This window comes from Lepidothrix coronata, unplaced genomic scaffold (genome assembly GCF_001604755.1).
Source record: "Lepidothrix coronata isolate B3197 unplaced genomic scaffold, Lepidothrix_coronata-1.0 Scaffold10, whole genome shotgun sequence".
NCBI lineage: Eukaryota > Metazoa > Chordata > Aves > Passeriformes > Pipridae > Lepidothrix > Lepidothrix coronata.
In genome coordinates, this window is record NW_016690190.1 from 3,573,361 (window position 1) to 3,594,626 (window position 21,266).

Sequence of the window (21,266 nt, forward strand, 5' to 3'; positions counted from 1 at the left end):
CCAATTCTTAGGAATGCCTGCTGCCTCCCTGAGGCACAGGTTAAGGATGTGAAGACAAAGCTTCCTGACCTGTTACAGCCCTCGCATGATTATCCATTATGGATTTTTCAGGTGGGCAAGTGAAGAAGTTGCAACATGAAGTCCAAAGAGAGACTTCAGGGCCTTGGAATAACTGGTTAAGGGATTGGGAGCACAAATAGTGTTCTCCTCTATCCTTCTAGTTGACACAAGGGCTAGTGATGTCTTAGAAAGAGAGATTATGACTTTTGGAAAAAGGGGCAGGCAACTCCTTAGGACTACAAAGACGTTGTGAGGTTATGCAGTGAGGAAATTGGAAAGGCCAAAGCCCAACTAGAATGACTTGATGATCTTAAAGGTCTTTTCCATCCTAAACATTTCTATGATTCACACTTGCCTTGCAATGCTATGCAAGAAAAATGAACACAGTCCTTTTTAGTGCTATGTCCTTGTGAAACTTGCCACAGGATGGTGAAGGATTAATTTATTATTACTATTAATTCCTCTTTTGTCTTACCGAAGGAGGAGCATATTCAGCTCTGCATCAAGCAGGACCTGATGGAAGAGCGTTCATCACCAGCCTGCCTGATACCAGCCACAGGTGTCTGGTGAGAGGGAAGAGACCTAAGGCAAATCCAGTTACACCATGTCTCATTCAGATCTGAGCCTCACTTTGTTTCCTTCCTGTGACACCCCCCCACATCCAGGAAGGACTGGGGATGTGGAGTCTGTGCACTTAATGCACACTTCAGCCAGCTTTCCTTTAGATAATGTAGTTAATAGGGACTTTGTTTCCTGGCTCCCTCATCTGCTTTCCATTTCGGATTGCCTTAGCTCAACAACAGCAAAGGGCTGTTAGATTCTCAGCTATTTGTATTTGTAAGCCAGGAGAATGTAGAGCCCTCAGCTTCTTCATTAAAATAGTTTATATAAAATAAAAGAGAATTTGCGTACTATATTTAAACGTTTGGAATGGCTGGCAGCAGCGAAATTAAACTCTTATTTGCACATATTTAAATTACCATGAGATATGTGTTTCAGTTCACAAAACGTTCAGCCATTTGGCTGGTGATGCTGGGTGAGTTTTTGTATAGCAGGAAGGATTTTGTCCCAAGATCCACCAGCTTATGAATGCTAAAGGCACCCACTCTGGGCTTTGTTCAGTTGTGTGGAGCAGCAGACCACAATTCTCAAAAAACTCGTTGGGAAAAGTCTTACAGAGAACATAAAGGCTCCACAGCACTAAAGGTAGGAAAACATCATCTGGGATAGCCTTTTTGGGCTATAGTTAAGCTCTCAGAAAAGGTGGAAGCCTGGTTGCATCAGTGTGGAGCAAGACAAGCGGAGATCTCTGCCTGTCTGGAAGTTCAGAGAACCTTACCTGAGAGTCAAAGTAGCAAAGCTGCCTTCTGCATTATTGGCAGAAACTGTTACCCAGCTCTGTGCCTTGGTACCTGGAGAAGGAGGGTTTTATCTATAGTGGATCAGAGAAGGAATTTTCGTTTTTTACTTCTATTGAGGAATGACTCCAGTCTTATGAAAGCATCCCCTTTTCTGCTTGAAGTGAACTGTACAGGATGGTGGCAAAGACCAAGGGAGGGAGATTGGACATTGATGGCATTGCCTCTATGGGCATGTCACATATGTGGGAGCAGCTGGGTGTGAGGTCCTCTGCCTGTGTGCTGAGCTGTGTGACTGTGAGACAGCTGCTTTTTAGAAGACTTGTATCTATGGCAGAGGGACTCTACAGTAAGCCACTATACACTGCTTAGGGTTTAGAACAAGGGCAGAGGAAAGTGTTTGTCTTTACTCCTCTATGTAGACTTGAGCCATCCTTTTGCCATGAAATAATATTCTGTGTCTAAGAGGAAAAAGGCATCCTTTTCACCTAGTGTCCTGAGAAACCTCCAGTTTTCAAATGCTATTCCTTGTAATTCATTGATTGTGGTGGGAAATGTAGTCACAGACTGCTGGCAGTGGCATCAGCTTTGTGGGGATGAGAGCAGGACACAACTGTCTCACTGGCCACTCCATAAGGTCCGTGTTTCCCAGTGATGAAGTGACTGCAGAGTGGAGCTGTGCACTGCCTTGGCCTCGGGACTTGGAAACTTCTGTGTGGAGAAAGCACAGGGACTTGTTTCATGCAGGTTTTTAAACAGGAGGTTTCATGGGGAAAACTGTAGCAACAAGTGTCTTCAAGGGAAGGAGGGAGAGGCTACTTGAATGGTTGGAGGGAGGAAAGGTGTCTATCTGTGTAAGTGATGGTGTCTGACAGTGATGGTGCTACAGGGCCATCTGCTTCTTCCCCAATCTTTCTGTCTTGTCCCTGCAGTTAGGAACCCCATTCTGTCCTTACTGGTGTCCCCTGCACTCTGTGCCACACCAGAACTTGTGGCACATCTTTCCCCTACTTGTTCATTAGTTATCGTTAGCATCCTGCCTGTGGCACAGCAACTAATTGCATTGTCAATGCCTTCAAATGAAGAAGCAGCAGCAGGGGCAGATGAACTCTTCAGCACCAAAGCCGTCTTTGCCTGTGCATCACTCCAAGAGTACAAGTACAAAGAGAGAGAAATGGGAAAGAAGCAGGACGTAGTGGAAAGTTGCCTGCAGTGCTGAGGCATGGGCAGGCCTTCAGGCCCAAGCTCTGCTTCACCTGCAGCCGTCCTTTCTTTCATCTGAGGGGTCGTGGTGTCCGTTTGATGGTGTTACTGAGGTGTAGTTTTTGGCAGACAGCATTAGGATGATTGTACTGACATGTCTTCTTTAAAGATTTTTCTTCCTTTGAATGTAGCTCATGGCATTTTGGGAGTTTCTGAACCTGAAATTTGAGGTTACCTGCACTTGATTGCTGTGGTTGGGTGGTGCATTGTACCTGTCACCTAGAAAATTGAGTTGGTTGAGTGTTCATCTTGGGCATGAGTTAAGCACTGAAATATGTCCTCTGAGGCCTAAGACTTTTCAGGCTGCTTGTGATAATGTTTATTGCATGTCTCAGAGGGCACAAATCGCCCCATTTCTATCCATCCTGGTGGCAATTTACACCATAGCAGGACTTGGTCCTAACACTTAGGGATCAGATATAAGCACTTCTCCATTCATTTCAACATTTTCTTTGAACGGGTTTTGGTCTGTGCTAAGTGCATTTTGACCTGCATCACTCCTCTAGAGCAGGAGCTTGTCATTATGCATGGCTTTGGAAGAGGCCACAGGAACTTTATGTTAGATTTGGTGGAATCTGGTTGGTGAATGGGTACCAGGGTCATGCACCCAGGACCCTGTCAATGTGCCAATGAATTAACCAGGGCCATCAGGGTCCACAGACTGGGCTGCCTATAATGGTGCAATTTCACATCCATAACATTTGTCATAGAACCCACCCCTTCAGGCACCCAGGCAGGTCAGTGCTCCTGAGTTTAAGTTTTAATTTGAGTGAGAAAGTTTCGGTCTCTCTCAGCTATGGCAATGACCTTCAAAGCTGACATCACAGTTTAAGCATCTGGTGCACAGATATTTGAACCAGAAGGTAGAGGCAACATGTAAAAATATGGATGTGAATAGAGGAAATACGTCAGGAGTACTCCCTATAATCTTTAACAGTTACTTTTACTGTCAGGCTGTTTGGTTTCAAAGGCTAATATCAATTATTTTTCCTTTGTTTCTAAGGGCCTGGGAGCTGAGAAGTGACTCCTCTGACATTTCAGTATATTGCTGTAAAGAATATGAAGAAAATTTTCACATGAAACATGTAAGAGCCAGAGTTTACCCATCACAGATGCCAACCTGGTTTCTAAGGATTTAAAAAGGCCTAGTGTCTGTCACGGTGTTTTGTTTGATATTTTTCTGTTGATATCTTGTCTTTGTAGCTTTTTCATCTGCTAATTAATGTATGGCTGTATATACTGGTCTTTCAGCTGCACTTGAGCTTTATGTTAGACGCAGTACTTTGTTTTTTCATTATTCTTATGGTTGTATTTAAATGTTTAGAAAGATAAGTCAGAAATATGTTTGCAGCTCTCATGGCTTAAGGAAACTTTACTGAAGGGAACCAGGGGAAAGCAGAGATGCAGTGGGTGCCTGAGCACCTAGGCAGCCTGAAAAAATGACTTGACAAGGTGATCACTGGCATCTGCCATTCATTTCACTGGAGCATCACATTTCAAACCAGGAGGTGACAATTCAGCTTCAGTGATGAAGGGGAGGTCAGTGTGGGGTTGAAACCACTGGGACTGAAAGCTTGGAGCTGTGGAGAAAAGAAAATGGCGGCAAAAGTAGAGGAAAGTTACGCAAAGAGAGAAGGGCAAGAGAGGAAGAGAATGGAAGCACCAGTAAGGAGAAACAGCAGTGGCTAGAAGGGGATCGGGTCTTGTTGAGTATGAAGGCCAGGCCTTGAACAAATATTGAAATGACAGAAGGTACATAAAGACCATGTTTTTCCTTTGGCTGTTAGCAAACTGTTCACTGACAGCCTGTTTGTGAAATGTATGGAGAGACTCTGAACTCCAGTCTTGTCTGTGAACCAGATTCGCTGTGAGATTTTTCTGTCAAAGATGCATTTGGGTCCTTGCTGTAGTAGGGGCAGGACAAGGGTATATCTGTGACCAACCTCTTGAATCTTGAAAGGGTAATTTCATCTGCCACTTACATCCTTGCAGAGCCTCCTTGGGGGCAAGTCTTCCAGGAGAGCACTGTTGATCAACAGTGTAAACAATGATAGCGTAAACAATGAGGAAGACTTGTCTGAGGATAAAAAATTCCCAGAAACTGAAGCAGGACCCAGAGTCCTTTGGAAAGCCCTACATATAAATATCTTGTTTAGTTAGTCTAATAAAGGTATTACTAACAGTGCTGCTTGGAGGATTTATTGGGGGATTTCACTAAGACAGTGTTAGCAGTGGAATTATAGTCATTCTCTGGTAAGACCTTGTCAATGCGAGAGAAAATAACATTGATCCAATCAGAGATATTTTACAGGATCAATGTAATATTCCTTTGCATAATCACAACTGAAGGATTATGGGCCTGTGCTGGGAGTGATGAAGGATCACTTGACAGATCACAGCCTCATTTGTTCTCATCGTTTTAACTGGTGAAGTACGGGCAGTTTTTAAAAGTGTGCATCTGTATCCCTGTGTCTTAAATACATCAGAACTCTTTTGGGGCACAGGCATTATATATTCAGTCTATTGCTTTTAGACAATATTTTGGGCTGCATACATTTTTCATCGCTGAGCCCTTCTGAAGCATCTTGGTATGACCTTGAGACAATTCCCTCTGCAATCCAGGAAACCGATGTAGACGAAATGGGAAATGAGGCCCTGAGGTGGGCAGGGAGGAGGAGAAGACAAATCAATATACAGCATGAGCCTTATAACCCAAACATCGTAAGGGACTCAGAATAAGTTTGTCTGATTGAGTTTCGGATAGTGCAGCAATTCCTCCAGGGGGATAGGAGCATTGCAGACAACAGTGAATTCAGGAGGCTCAAGAGCATACTGTGGTGTGCTGGGAATTTTTTATCCTCAAACAAGTCTTCCTCATTGTTTACACTATTATCTTTGCATTTTTCAAGATCCCAGGACTGCTCCATTGCTTTAATGACAGCTTTGTCACGCATTGTGGAAGGCCTAAATCCCTCTACTGCCTGCAGTTTCTCAGATATTCCCTTGGCTTTAGTGAGGCTTCTTCTGCTGGGGAAGAGAAGCAGTGTGTTTGATAGCTTCACCACATTTGACTGACTGGTTCCTTAGGATTTGCACATACATCTCAGTGAAGGATGGAAGGGGAAAGTGGTGGCTGAGGTGCAGAGCAGTGGCTCAGCTCACTGATAATATCAAGTGCCGTTCAAACTCCAATCTTGTGGTTTCAGATGACTTCAACTGCAGGGCTGCAAAAGTTATCTGGGGAAGAAAAAACAGCTATTACAAGTGACATTTAAAATTAGATGGGGGACAGCTCTCGTGAAAATACAGCAGGCATTAGCTTGTTTCCATCGGGGCGAGGACAGATAACTGAGCATGTCCTGTCTGCCCTCATGGGCAGAGTATAGCCTGGATCAAAGCACACAGCTTTGCTAGGAGGCTGTGACTAGCACAGAACACGAGTACAGAGCAGTATGTGAGAGGACGCAGGAGCCTTTTGGCATTAACCCCTTCAAACAAGTTCAGGCCAGGGACAAACCCCTCAGGAGTCTGTGGTCTTTGCAGCTTTGCCTTGCACCAAGAAGCATGGGAAGGGGAGGAGCCGAGAGCAACACAGACAGGTTGTAGCCTCCAGGCAGCACCAGTGTGCCTGGCAAAGCCACCTTGTTGGCCTTGTCCATGGAGGCTCATGTTTGGCAATGCAGGTCTTCCACAGCCATCACTGTGGGGCAATTTATGGAGGAAGACTGGTTTGACAGCTCCCCCTTGCTCTGCCTGGTGCCTCCTGTGCCCTGTGGCACGTGGTGGGGAAGCAGCCACCCATCCCCTCCTTGTGCACACTGTGACTCCCTGCACTGCTACACCTGTGTGGGCTCTTGATGCCCGTGGGGAACTGCTCCTGCTTTGCTGATGGCCATTTCCATAGGACCTGGGTAACTGCCTGTAAGCCCTGGAACGTTGCCATGGGTCTGGCACTGTGGGTGGGACCAACACGACAAAACAGGCTTGGGTTGCCAAAATCATTAAGTGAGAGTAACTGTGATGCCGTTTTATTTTTTTTTTCCTTGCTACCTGGAATAATCAGTGATCAGATTGCTTCTACAAAATGCAACACCAGGAAGTAATGGGTGATAGTAATCACTTACTGTATCAGCTCTGGCCACTGCAGCCCTTGGATGAATTTAAATCCTTGCAATCCACGGCTGCCTGTCTGTTGTTCTTGCAGTGAGCCTGTAGAAAATCCATATTAGAATGAGGTTAGGGGTTGAGACTTAAACCAAGAAAAGCATGAACAATCAGAGCAAATCCAGGCTGATAGTCTGTTCTTCGTTGCGTAAGTTTAGGATGGACCCTTATATATGATTTTTATTTTAACTCTCAGCATCCTGGTGCTGATGAGCCTCCTTAGATCATGGATATTTCTGGACTGTGCATATTTTCATGCTAGTGGATCCATAGGCATATGATGAGCATACCACTGTAATTTGCATTTTAAAGTAGTCTTAAATAAGTTCTCATGTCTGCAGCTGGGCTTTGAGAGGATCGTGTTCCCTGGAGTTAGCCCAGGGCAACGTGCTGAAGATCACACATAGCTTTTACTCTGTTCCTGCTGAAGCAAAACTGCTTTTAAGTCCAGGGGAGTAAAGTCAGCCTTGCTGAAGTCAGAAGCAAACATGCCTTTGACTTCAGTGGGACACAGCTTTTGCCCAGCATTAATTTTTGCTTGTGAAATGTCTCGAGGAAGAAATGGAGAAAGGCCTTCTAAACCAAACCTCCCAGGGACTTACTAATCACTCCTTCTTGCACAGGTTCACTGCCATGTGAATCCCCTGAAATATTACCTTGAGTGGAGCAGGAAGTTTGCCTAGAGAAAATGACCTACATACAAGGCAAGTGCCACGTAACACTTGCAGTTAACATTTTATTTGTTAGTGTAATAAAAGCATGTCAACAATTCAGTCTTGCCAAATTCCATTTGCCTCTTTGGCTGGGATATGTATTTTTTTCCTGAGGAGAGAGTAAAATTATGTTCATTTGTTTCTTTACTATGCTCCTGGCAAGGAGGAAGATTTTGTGCCTGGGGTGATAAATAAATGTTTGAGTGAATTTTTTGAGGTTGTTATTCTGAACCGCTGCCCAAAAAAAGTTCAAGGAAAAATAATCTGAGACTTTCTATCAATTCTTATAACTACCTTTGCAAATAAATATGGTAGGTCTTTCCTAGAATAATCCAATATACCTCTAATATCACTATCTCTGCAGAACTCATTTCTTTTGTGAAAACTGCAAATGTAAACATTCCCTTTCAACCAGTGTCACTCACAAATAAATAACGCAGATCTTCCTTGATGCACTTTGCGTCAAGAAAACAATTTCCATCCTCTTATGCTTGTTACTTTTTCATTTTTCCCAGAGGGATTTGCAGTCATTACGAGTCACTTTCCATTTTGACTTGTAGCCTAAGCAGTTGAACACGAGTGTGAGGCTTCGATAAAAGCTTCTCTCTGCAGTTAAGTGCGACCCCGGTTAATGAGCAGGTAAGGTCGGGCCTTTGGATTTTAACCTCTTTCGGGGGGCTGATCTTCCAGGCTGTTACACGGGCTGGAGAAGCACACCACAACGTCCACGTCACCCAAATTTTTATACCATCCCGCCACAGTAGCATCTGAACACTGATGTGCACATCTCCAGAAGGAAATAGCGGCTCAGAAACTGTCTGGAATAGATACGCCGTGTATTATTAATTACCCAACTGCAGTATCTGTAGTAATATTCATACTATGGGCTCTGTGGCTCTATTCCCCCCACCCTTTTAAGCGCTTCATTTGAATATTGTCATTTATTTTAAGCTGCCTGGTGACGCCCAGGCTCGAGGAGCTTAATTCTGCTGTAGGCAGGGGCAGTTGGGCACTGGTGCGTGCGCGGTCCCTGCCGTCGTGCGGGCTTATTCAGCAAAATGGCCGGTGCGGGCAGAAGATGTGTAAATCAGCGAGTGCTGCAAGAAGAGCACTTAATTGAAGCTTTATCAAGTGCCTGCAGAGCTGACCTCTGAGCAGCAGCTGAACCACAGTTGGGATGGGAGCGAGCCAGCAGCTTTCACTGATGACTAAGCCCGTGTGCTGGGAAAGGATTTGCTTACAAAACTTGCCTGCTTTGCCCATGGGTGGCAGAGGACTGCATAGCTGGGGATGACTTAAATCATTCTGCTTAACTCAGTTAAATTGTTCCTTTCAGCACAGATTCATAGCTTTCAGTACACTTTGATGACTCTACGGTCGTGCACGGGTGGTTTAAGTTAAAGCCAGGCTGCCGACTATCAGGGTCAGCACAGTTCTGACAGCACAGGGGGTGTCAGACCACATGGTGACATGATGGCATGTTCAGGCCTGTGAAGTCTTTTCTTGCTGGTCTGGCATTGGAAGAGTAGATCCAGCATGTTTCCTATCCCTTCTGCGTGAGCATCTCCCTGCTCTGCATGTCTGCAACTGCATATTCAGAGACAGGTAAATATTGAATAGTTGTAAATATTTGCCTGTTGAGAAATGAATCCCACTGAACTGCACAAGTGTGTTATCCAAAATAAAGCCCTGAAGGTTGAAGGCAAAAGGAGGAAGAACTGTGTAACATTTCACAAAGCTGAAAATAATGAAGAACCAAATTAAATTTGAAATAAAATCTAAACAATTTTATGAGGTAATTGGAAACTTACTGACAAGATTTTACTACATGTCTGCAAAAAAACTTGGTGCTGTATATGAGAAAGAAGACTATATTGTTAAAAATTGCAATAACTTTGCTATGAGGGGAAGTAACACTGGCAGGAAATAAAAATTGTGAATGGGCCTTTTCTCACATACAGGAAGAAGAAAAGCAAACACACTGAAATATCTGGAAATCAGAAACCTGGAACGATAAAAGCTATATAGGAAAAGAAGTACAAGAAGGGCAAGCTGTGTGTTGCTGTGTCAATACAGGAAGCAAAGCTCCAAAAGCTATTAAAAACCAGACTCTTCCAAGTAAATTATTATTATGTATTCTGTAATAGCAAAGCATATTAGTGATGGAAATGCTAATAATAGTATTTGTCTTTTGCCAAATGGAAATGATTAAGAAAACCTGTGGAAATCAAGGATCTCTTTGATAATGTTTAATTAATAATAATTTTTATTCTTCTTTTGGGGAAAAAACTAGATGAGATATTCTTACCACGTGATGACAGCAAAATACTTCTTTCTCCAGCAGTAACTTAGACTGACAGAGCAGTTAATAATTTCGGTCATTTTAATTTAATTGATCTGAATAATTTGATACCAAGCATTTTAAAAGAGCTGGTTAAGAAATGTCCAGACTTAATTCCTATAAATGGTGACTTTTAGAATTTGTCAGGATACTGGTGAAATATCAAAGACCTAGAAGAAAGTTGATATCATTCAAACTCTTGAAAAGTGTAAATATAAAAATACTAGAATAAGTAATGTAGCAGCCAATGTAATTAATGAATAAAGTAATAAAGAATTAAATACAGATATGCTAACTAATGCTAATCAACATGGATTTATAACAATAGATCTCATTAAACTAATTTTTGTTGATAAAGGCTTTAGTGTTGATTGAATATTCCTTCTCTTCTTTTAGGCACTTGAATGGGCACCAGATGAAATTTTGATTAATAAGCTACAGAAATCAACATGATGCACATTAAATGGATTTAAAAGCTGGGTAAATTATGGAGTTTAAAATGAAATTTTCTATAGACATAAACCAGATTTCACAGGGTGTTACGGGTAACAGTTCTTTGCATTAGGCTAGTTATCATTTTTATTAAAGAACTAGAAAAAAACCATGACAAAGTGGTCCATAAAGTATATTAATAATAGTTTGGGGAGTAATGCAAACCAGGTAGCTCTGTGGAAATGGTTGAGGAGGGCATGCTTGGTAATGCAAGGCTTATGGAGCTCAGCCAGCCAAGCTCAACAAAGAGAAGATAGAGGGATGGCTTTATCATAGGCTGTAAAACTGCATATGGAAAGGCAACCTGCTCAGAGAGGACTCAGTATCTAGCAGGCAGTTACTGGGTTCATCGTGAGTGGAAGGGTGAGGTTAGACCAGCTGAATTTGAATGAGATATAAGGCCAAAAACAGTTAATGCCTTCCCAGTTAGTGGGGAAGGCATTAACCCCAGGAACAGCTTGCTCTCAGAGGTGAGAAATTCTCCATTGAAAACACCTTGAAAACTTAGATTGTATCTTCTGAACAGAGTTGAATTCAGGACAGTCCCATGGCCTCTACTCTATTGGGCATCTGAATGAATGATCACATTTATGATTTAACATCACATGGAAGTTGTGGCACTGGACAAGGAGTGCCTGACACTCCTTATGTGTCAGCCAAAGGGTTTTCTGCCTTTCCTGAATGTAGATCAAGACTTGGAGTATTTTATGTGTCCAAGTATGCAAAGCCATAAACAAATCCACTTGAAAGCACACATCCCTTCCATACTTTGGGTAACTTGGTGGATCTGGTGTCACAGCAATGCAATAACCTTAGGAATGCTCTTAATGCAGGGCCGTATTCTGCTGCTGCTCCAAGATCAAGCCAAAAGGATTTTATCAACTTCAGCAGCATTTTACTGTAACATAACTCAGAACTGAGTTTACCCTGACAAGTCAGCACTGCCAGTTGTCCCACAAGAAGGGATGTGTTGGGTGATGACAGGAGCAGGCCGTACAAGAAAGAAAGAATATAAGGGAAAGTTAGAGAGGAAGGATAAATGCAGGAAAACTATTAGAAGCTTGACAGAGGCTAGAAAGCAGAGAAACAGGAAAGCTGGATTTTAAGCCATGATTTTGTGTACATAAGAAAAAGGAGGAGAAGTATTGCACAAAAGCAGGGAAATTTGGGAGACCAGAAGAAAAAGAGCATGTATATAAAGGATGGGGAGAGAGAAAAGGAGAGGAAACAGAAACATGTATGTTAGTCTTCGTGATCTTCTGTTACTCACTGAATTATTTATTCTGATATTTGCTGGTATCTTCCTGGCAGCCATTTATTGTCATGATATAAATACGAGCAGAGCCTGTTACTGCTGTTTCTGGAGGGATTTTGATGTTGAATGGCAATGGGCACCTCCCCCACCAACCTACCATTAGGCGATTATGAATTATATGCCAAGTCCCTCTAATAACTGAAGGGAAAGGGCTGCTCAGCACATTTGGACTGTAAATCTCATTTTTTTCTCTTTTGTAGGTCATGAAATGCAGCCCTCTTCTAACCCCCCATGCTCAGATCACAAGCTCCCGCTGCACACAAATTCCTCAGCCTATCCTCTGCAAGGGTGACATTTCACCCAACACTGAACCCCTCAGCATCCTGTGGGCTTGAGATAAGATTGTTATTATTATTGTTTTAAACACAGATGTGCTGCATCATGTCTCTTAAAAATTCCTACGTAGATGTTACACCACATGGGAAAGCAGACTATTAAAAAAACACAGTTGCTGTATTTCAATTAAAAAGCAAGAACTTAATTTTGGGTTTTTTTCCTCCCATAGTCTGCAGAAAGACCCAGGGTACAATTTGCAGGGAATCCACCCTTACTGGCCAAAACGTCCTAAGTGTTCACTGCCCAGTCCTTCTCAAGTAACCCATGTAAGAGAACAAGCCCTTTTGGGCCCCATATTTAGTTCCTGAGCTCCTACATCTCCTGCCCCAGGCACCTGCATTGCAGAAACAGGTTCTTGGCTGCTGCATGAAGAGCTGGTGGCCTCTGGAGAAGATAATGCCATGGTTGCGAGAAGTGAAAAGAAGGGAAGAATCCCTTAAACATACATTAGCTGAACTTTTTGCTTTATGATTGGAGTTGTTTAGTTATTATTCAGGTCAGGGATGGTCAGTTTTGTTTTTGTTTCCTACTGTACTGACATTATGGGACATGCAAGTCAGACCTTGTTTCATTTTGCAAGAGTGAACAAAGTTATGTAAATTCTTAAAAGGAGAGGACACAGGTAAAAGGGAAAAGGAAATTAAAATTACTTGGTGTTTGCTTTGATTTTGGGATAGGCCGTTTCTCTCTCTGGGGAGAAATTCACTTTTCTAACCAACTTTAATCTCTCTTAAATCCTTAAAATAGAGCTCTGGAAGTGACATGGCACATAGGCCTTGCTACTGGCCAGTTTCACCTTATCATATTTGCTCAGAATATTTCCAGCCCAGCAGCGTCACACTGCTGACAGCCCTGCACAAGCTCCAAGATATTTCCTTGCTTGCAAATTAAGTTTTCCCAGCAAGACACCCTGCTACTTCAGTTATCATCAGTGGAGAACGGATGTCCTAAGGGACTCAGAAGGGACTATGCAGTCTCTCACCCATGGGTTTTAACTTGACCTTGCTCGCATCACTAGTGACCAAAAGTCATTACCATAAGTGGCTTACGTGAAATCTATTGGTCTCAGTCAATTATTAGCAGACAGTTGTCTGCATTACCAAACCACCATCACAAACGGAGCTTTTTTTGGGAAATCTTAAGCGTAGTCAGGGTCAGTATGGCTGGACTGAAACCTCAGCAAAAGCGCAAGGAGAACAGGCTTTAAGTTTTGTGCTTATTCACTTTCAGTAGAATGGAAATAACACAAGCTGTAAAATAGCTGTAAAAGCTATTTCAGGTCTGCATAAATTAGAGCAGTCTCTGGGGTTGCTCTGACTTAACGCATGGGATGGTCGCAGTCCCCAGACAGCCTCCATCTTCGGAAGATACCAAGGTGGCAAAAAGCCTCTCTGGCAGCCTCTGCCCCACCTCTGCTGAGGCAGAGCAGAGACTGGCAGCCCAGGCTGTGCTCAGCACATCGGTTTTTGGTCTCCACAGGGTATCACACTGTGGACAAATAGGGATGCTGTCTGGTCTTTCCGAGCCATCGAGCATCATCAGCCTCGCTGTGACTACCCAGAGGTACTCGGCTCTGCTGGGGTACAGATGGGGTGAGATGCAGAGCCAGAGCTGTGGCCCAGGAGGAGGGGGAGCAGTTGGGCTGTTTTGCTTGGAGCTACAGGCAGCTGATTTTCAGTCTGGGGAAGGCTTGCAAGAACTGATATGGAAAGTCAAAATAGCTGATTTTTCTCAGAACCAAAACACCAGAGTAGACATTCAGTTTGAATCAGCTGAAAACCCCTGTTTGGTAACTGAGATATTTAATTTTGATTGTGATTTATTTATTCATTTATCTTGGTAAGCAGGTATTGACTACTGCCTGCTGTTAACCCCCCAGAGCCTCCTCTCTTTCACCACTTCCTCTCCCCAAGCCCTGACAGTTGAACCGTGCAGGGCAGTGGGAAATGCCTTCTTGGAGGCCAACTCTTTGCCATTACTTCATCATGTCTTTATGGCTTTCCTTACAGTGGGGGAGAGCTTTGCTCCATACCTGCACTCTGGCTGCTTCTGCAGCTGTGTGTAGTATTACAGTCACGGGTACATTAAAATTCATCCCAAAACATTAAAACTGAACTCCAGCATGAGATTTCTAGCAAGGGTCCAAGCAGAAAGCCTAGTCCCCAGTTACAGACAGTGTATCTCATTTTGAGTTGACAACTGTGGTAAGGAGAAAGACTGCCTCAAAACATAAAATCTAAACAGTGAAAGAATTATGGAGGTATTCTGTTTTCCTTATTTTGCCAAGAAATTCAGATTGCCTTGTCTGCAATTGCACAAAAATCTGAGCTAGAGCTGGAAGTGTGTCCAAATATCTTGACCCTTAGTCTTATGCCTTAGCTATAAAAGCATCCTTCCTTCCTTAATAGGACAATAGTCTACCCAGGGAATGAAAAGAAATGAAGACTCTCATCTCCAGTATTATAATCCCGAATAAAGCCTCCAGTCAATGTGATCAGATAGAAAAAAGAAGGATGATGTCTCTGTGACATGGTTGAATTACTGGCATTGCAGAGCTGGTCCAATTCTTTTTTCATAAACAGTAAGCTTATGAATTTGGGGCAAAATCAGAGATTTTTGTGATTTTTTGTCATGTGTAGTGACAAAATAGTCACTGCAGAGTTAGAGGGTAAGGAAGAGTGAAGGGAAACATAGAGGTGAAAAATTATTTTTTTTCAGCACTACAAATATAATTGTGGAAATTGTGACAATTTTTAGTATTCTTAAAATAGACTTTAATTTTTTAGGGAATATTTCTCCAGGAAAAATTGATCCAGATAAAAATATTAAAAACCAGAGCATTTCATTATGGTTTAATGAAATTGAGTTGACCTAAAATGAATTTCCTGTCTTATCATTTCACTAAAAATTTTAAAAATTTTATTCAGCCTGATTGGAATTTAATTTTTCTTGATTTTTCTATTTAGCCAACTGTATCTGATGCATCATTCTTTACTAAAACAGCATCTTAATTTTTGCTAGTTTGATCTTGCACAATTGAATGTGAAAGCAGACAAAAATTATTTAAAAATTAAATGCATTAAATTTTCATAATGTATAACTTTATTATGGATACGTAAATATTTCATCCCACTTTGGTTCCTTTAAAATAATCTCCAGCCCATTAACTCTAGCAATGGGTCAGGTAAACATCTTGACCTTTATCTACTCAACTTAGGAATCCTATAAATAACTTTTATTGGTTTCTGTCCTCTGCAGCTATATGTAGTGTCACATCTAAGAATGTCGTTGCCCCAAACTGGCAATTATCTTTTCTAATTTTTTTCTTTTGCTTTCTTTTTCTTCTTACATTGTTTATAAAGTGCAAAGAGAAGAAAAGTCAAAAGAAAGGTCTTCATTCAAATAAAGGTAAAATCCTGCTGCAGACATAAAAGTGACTTTGGAGAAAAATTACATCACCAGACTCCGTATTTATTCTCTTCAGTGACATCCAGATCAAATTTACTTGGTTTTCAAGGTGATGTTTCTAACCAGCCAGCCCTTAAACTCAAATTGGGATCTGAAAGTCAAGCTGTGTCCTTTCTGACTCATGCATAATCATCTCTAATAAAGTTTCTACAGGCAGGATTTAGCTGACGAGTTGGTGTTTATCATACACAAGACAAAAGAGATTAATCCAAACCATTCATCCATAGCTAGGCTGACTCTTCAGCATTAATTGGTTAATATGTACTATCTGTAAAGCAGGCCAGAACAGGATGATCCAAAGAGCAGATCTCCTAAGATGGAGTTGGTTTTATGTAATGCATAAATCCATCACAAATGCATTTAATTTTAACAAAGTATTTCTCAGACAAACCCTCTGGTGAGCCCCTGGGATACTAAGCCTGGGAGACTTCTCTTTTGCCTTCCTTCCTCCCAACTTTTACCCATCCTCTAGCTTGCAAAGCAAAATGTGTTTCTGGGATCAAAAAAGGGAAGGAGGCTATGGGTGGGGCAAGAAAGGAATATGTGGGGGTCTGCTCTGCAAAGTGATCAGCTGGCCAATGGAAGATGCAGGCAGATTTGGGGTTTCCAGTCCTGTAGTTCTCCTTGTTGGGAGAGCATGTTTCCACGTGGGGTTTGGCACATGATACTGAACACCCTCCCAAGCTCCTTGACATGTGCATTCATGTATTTAATGCACATGTGGCAGCCCGACATGGGCTGTGACAGAAACCACCAGTGATCTGTGCAGGAAGTTGCTATCTTCCATCTCTTCAGGTTGAGGTGAGGATGCAGTTTAAGCTTGCTTTGAGGTCTCACCTATTTTTAATGAGTGTTGGGTCTTGTCTTAAATGTTACTTTAGTCCACTTGTCGTGTACATAACATGCTGAGTAGTCAGACAAGGAGGAGGGAGCTGGCCAGGGTGCAGAGTTAACAAGATATCTCTGCTTGAGAGGGCTCTGGTCCTTTCCCTTAACCATACTTATCTGATGTATGATGATGAATGCTGAAGGGAAGAGTGGAAGTCACCTGGATTTTATCCTGTCACCAGGGTAGCTGTAAGAAACCAAAGGAAGCATATTCTGCTTGAAGAACTATTCCCCATGAAGTAGAGGGGGGAACAGATCATGCTTATATGAAGCGTTGCTTTGCAACTAGTGCACTAGAGCAGGAGAGCAATGGCTGGTCTCTATTTTCTGATTTGTGCTAGGCCACCTTAGGAAGCAACTTCACCTTCCTGAGCCTCAGCCTGTTCACCTTTTAGCAGCAGAGATGCCTCCTTTGTAGGGCATTTGAAATGTGTTAGTAAAGAGTGCGCAATTAAAGGAAAGAATATTACTGTCACAATACTATTTGAGTTACTCAGTTTCTGTCTGGAGAAAGAAGAGATTTTTGTTGACTTTTCTGGCAGATGTGTGGCCAGGTTTAGTCTCAGCAGAAATGGCTGTTGGGTACTGCCTTCAAACACCTACTCACCTACTAGTGGCTCAGTCTGGGGCCCCTCCGTGTTACGTCAGTGGTGTTTGAAATGCAGGGGGTGTCCCTTTGGAAGCTGCCAGGGCTTCCTTTGGATCACATTTGTGTGTGTCACGAAATCATTCTCCTAATGGCCTGACACAGTCTGCTGCCCTGCGGTGTGACAGTCTGGGGCTGTCCCAACCTTTCTTCTCAGTCTCCATACTGCTATTCTTCCCGCTCCTTTGATCCCTGCTCTTCTCTGCTCCCTTTTTTTCTGTCTCTTTCCCTTGTCCCATTTTGTTATTATTAGTCTTGTCCTTTCAAGTTAGCCTGCTATTTAACCTAGTCTTCATCTCCTGCCTCTTTTGCATTGACCCTGTGTCTTCCCATGCAAATTGTAGCATAACTCATAAGGTTCCCTATCTTTGAAGAACCAGAGATGGCCAGCACACAGCAATCGTGGCCTCTCACATCAGGAACACACAGGTAACTGGTTACTCAGGGACCCTCAAGACAGTGAGTGGGCAGCAGTCAGTTCAGGGTAAGAGAGGAGAATTACACCTTACCAACAAGGCAAGGTTGGGGCTTTTTAAGAGGGCTGGGGGGATCCTCCTCTGTGTACTTGTCCATTTGTCCCATGTATGAGTTGGGTGACTTTGAGTCCCTTGCTCCAGTACTGTTTTCTCATTGTCTTCTGAATCTCCTGTCCATCTGTCAGCAAGACCTGGTACCACATGTCTCCCTGTGATCCTGTCACAGATTCCTTTACCATGTGAATGCAGCTATACATAATCCAAGGCTATAAAAGTTCTATATGTTGACAAGGTGGTGTTGGGTCATGGGTTGGACTCAGTGGTCTCAGAGGTCTTTTCCAACCTCATTGATTCTGTGATTCTGTGATATATGGTGATGGATGCTGCTCCACAGTGGTCTCAGGACTGTGTGATTGTGGGATTTGGTGATCCTTTGCTGCCCTAGCAGTAATCTCTGTGCACACAGAGACTAAACAAGAATTTATGCAAACCAATTTTTCCTTTGAAGCAAAATGCCATGGAAACTTCGGAAAATATGTCAGAGCCTTCTTTTCTGATTATTATAGTGTATTCTGATGCTCCTCCTATTGAGATTTTTCTGATCGTTTTTTACATGATCTCTGTATCTCTACTAAGGGACAAAGCAAGATACAAAAATAATCTCGAACTCATGACTTTCAAAAAGAAGTAAAAGCCTGGAGATCAGCTCAGAAACTCAGGATAGAACATTACACATTAATTTGCAAAGCGGTGTTTGCACTGCATATACAGAAGAAACGTATTGCAGCTCAGAGTGGTAATAGATTAATTCTACACAGTTCTGATGCATACACACCTAAAAGCATCACATCCAGCCTGGCACAAAACTTGAATAGCAGTGTGTCTACAAACTGAGAGGAGTTCAGAGAAAAGCAACAAAAATTATCGAGATGGCTTCAGGATTGATTTAGGTGGAAGGATTAGGAGTGCTAAATGTGGGTATGAGATGATGAAGGCGGGGATGCACTAAGAGACTGCAAATATTTGGTGGGTGTTAATGCTAAGATGAGAAGAGCTACTCTGTGTGATTCAAAGGGGTATATCATAAGAAGTGACACAGAAGGAAGTGACAAATTAGTCTGAAAACTACAAAGAACCTTCTGCTGTCAAAACACGTAGTACTTTGTTGTCAGTGAAGTATCTATAGAGGTAGGTAACAGGCCCTGGAGGCAAAATTTGGGAGGCTGTTCTGCATGGAGTCAACTTGCACCAGAAGAGAGGTGAACTGGAGATTACCTGTTCACTTATCTGAGACAGCTTTCCCTCTACAACACATTTTGTTTCTTCCACACTATCAGTTCCTTTTCCATATATTCTGGCAATATGCCAAAGTGTTGACTGGCAGTTATGAGATTATAGATACTGATCAATTCTAGTTACATTTGCAAAAATTAATATTATGGAAAGTTGTGAAGGTTACAGTCATCTGCTTCATTAGCACCATCAAAGAAGCCCTCTAGTGCCACAGACCTTGTAGGGGCTTGTTATCCTTTTACACTTGTGAACTTCTAGACTGACAGAATACAATAATCAAGAAATATTAAAAATATCATCTCTGCGAATGCACTATTCATTCAACCTGTCCTCTTCTAACCCAACACATCTAATTTGCATATTAATTTATTGCTACATGGTTATGACTTCCCTATTATGTTCCCAGTGAGTGTACAAATTTCAGAAATCTTGTTAACTTAGCCCAATCTTCCAAATGTTTTAGAAAAACATTTAGTCTAAACACATTAAAATCTGGCCATCACGTGCCTTGCCACACAGTTAAGAAGAACAAAGGTTGCTTGCTTTATTCTTCCATTGTGCTGCTTCACAAATCTCTTCATTGCCAGAGGCCCAGCTCTTCTCTGCCTGTGGTGTAGCCTCTAGCAGTAGCCCCCACGAGCTCAGGGGTGAGATCTGTGTTGCTGTTAACGTCGGGTTTCTTCCCCAAATAAACTTCAGACTGCTTAAATTTTGTTCATCTTCAGCACAGCGGACTGTTTAGATCCAAGGAAGCAGTTCTGGATCAGACCTTCAGGCAGTGCTTGCTAAATATTTCCAGAGGGCATTTTCAGCGAGCATGACATGTGCCTGGGCAGTGCTGCAGGGCTGCAGGTGGGTGCAGACAAGAGCCTGAGGAGATGAGCAGGAGAATGCTCATATTGGCTGCGTGTGCCGGTGGTTTCTGGAGGAGTGAGGCAAGTGAGAGACAGAAGGCACAAGTGTCCTCCAAGGGCCGGTGCAGGGGTGGGAATCTTGGGAACTTTTCTCTTGTTGTTTGCCTGACAACTCATTTATTTCAGTGGCTGTTTACTGCTGGAGAGGGACATACATAAGGCCCCTAGTTGTTAATTGCTTCTGCCAAAAGAACACTGTAAATAATCCTGGGAACATTTATGGGGGGATTTGTTTGCCTTTTATCAGTTAGGAGTTTTCTTGAGGGAAAAGAGATTTACATTTCACTCAAGCCCGGCCGTCGCAGGGTCAGATCCTGACTGGACGCTGGCAGAGCCACTTGCAGTAGCTGCAGTCCCTCAGCCTGGTGATCCCCGCTGTGGGCGACCACTGAGGCACTGGGGGGGAGCTCCACCCTAGGCAAGGGTCCTGCACGTCTCCGTGGGGAAAACAAGCCCTGCATGGGGCTGGTGGCAGCGTGGCAGGTGTAGCTCGCCCTCAGCAGAGGCACTGCCAGCTGTGGGCAATGACAGGCCCTCATCACCATCATTGGCACCACCTGGGGCCCTCTCAAACCCGCCCCCAAGGGGGCATTTCAGCTCAGCCTGGGGCCGTTGGCCTTTTTGCGAGCTCTGCTGGGGGTGTTTGTCTGCAGCCCTGTCTCTGAGGGGTGCCATGGGCCTGGCTCCCTCCCTGTGCTGATGAACCCTGTTACCAGCCCCCTGCGTTCAGTCTTGTGGGGCTGCGCCCCTTGTGAGGCACTGCCTGGCATTTGAACAAGGTATGTGTAGGGCTGGGTACGTGTAGGGCCTGGTTTTGTGTGCCTGGAGTTCCCTAAGGCTGGCGGGAGCTGGTGCTGGGCTGGCAATGTGGGTTGGGGACCAAAGGTTGCTGTGGCCTCTGCAGGCCAAACCAGCAGTGTGGGCTTTGGTGCCTTCCTGGGGTGGGTGCAGCTCTCCTTGCTGGCAGACTGTGTGAAGAAAAGCAGCATCTGGCTGTGACCCCTCATGTGCCTCAGAGTGAGGCTCTGTGGGTACAGAGGTGGCATCTCCCTGAGGTGGGGAGCTCCCCTGGTCTAGGTGGTGGCATGGGACATGCTGGTGCTGCAGGTACCTCCCCTGTGTCTGCATGGCTTGTGTAGCTGTCAGCTGTGCAGCCTGAGAAAATGAAACACTGCGTTACCTTGGGGATGACGTGGCATCTTTTTCTTTCCTGATTCTTCCCTTGGCCTGGGGAGACTTTCTTGTTATTTTGTGGGATCGTCACCTCTTGGGAGTAGCTGGGTGGGTTTCTTGCCTGAGCCACCTCAGGTGGTGCTGTCCCCCTGGGAAGTGCCAGTGCTCGAGCTGGGTGGTGCACCTGGGGCAGACCTGGCTTGTAAAGCAGCTGTGGGTGATCCTGGTAACAAAACCAGCTGCCTGTGAGGTTGTGCCTGTGCAGGCTGGCTGTTCAAGTTCTTTATTCTCAGTATAAGGAGGCTGTAGCCTGGGGTCTCCATCTGCCCAAGACCTCCCCCTGAAGCTGTCCCAGCGCTGGCAGGG

The 21,266-nt window shown here is 43.6% G+C and overlaps 1 protein-coding gene and 1 long non-coding RNA gene across 4 annotated transcripts in view; one reads left to right on the top strand and one right to left on the bottom strand.

The window, feature by feature from the left end:
- The window catches only part of TMEM178B (transmembrane protein 178B), a 239,011-nt gene that overhangs the window by 13,705 nt on the left and 204,040 nt on the right, over window positions 1-21,266 (top strand). The gene's annotated exons all lie outside the window — the stretch shown is intronic.
- LOC108492401 lies at window positions 3,723-21,140 on the bottom strand. Its single transcript, XR_001873098.1, has 3 exons — window positions 20,908-21,140; window positions 6,806-6,890; window positions 3,723-5,918 (listed from the first exon to the last, which is right to left on the bottom strand). It is a non-coding gene; the product is annotated as an uncharacterized LOC108492401 (long non-coding RNA).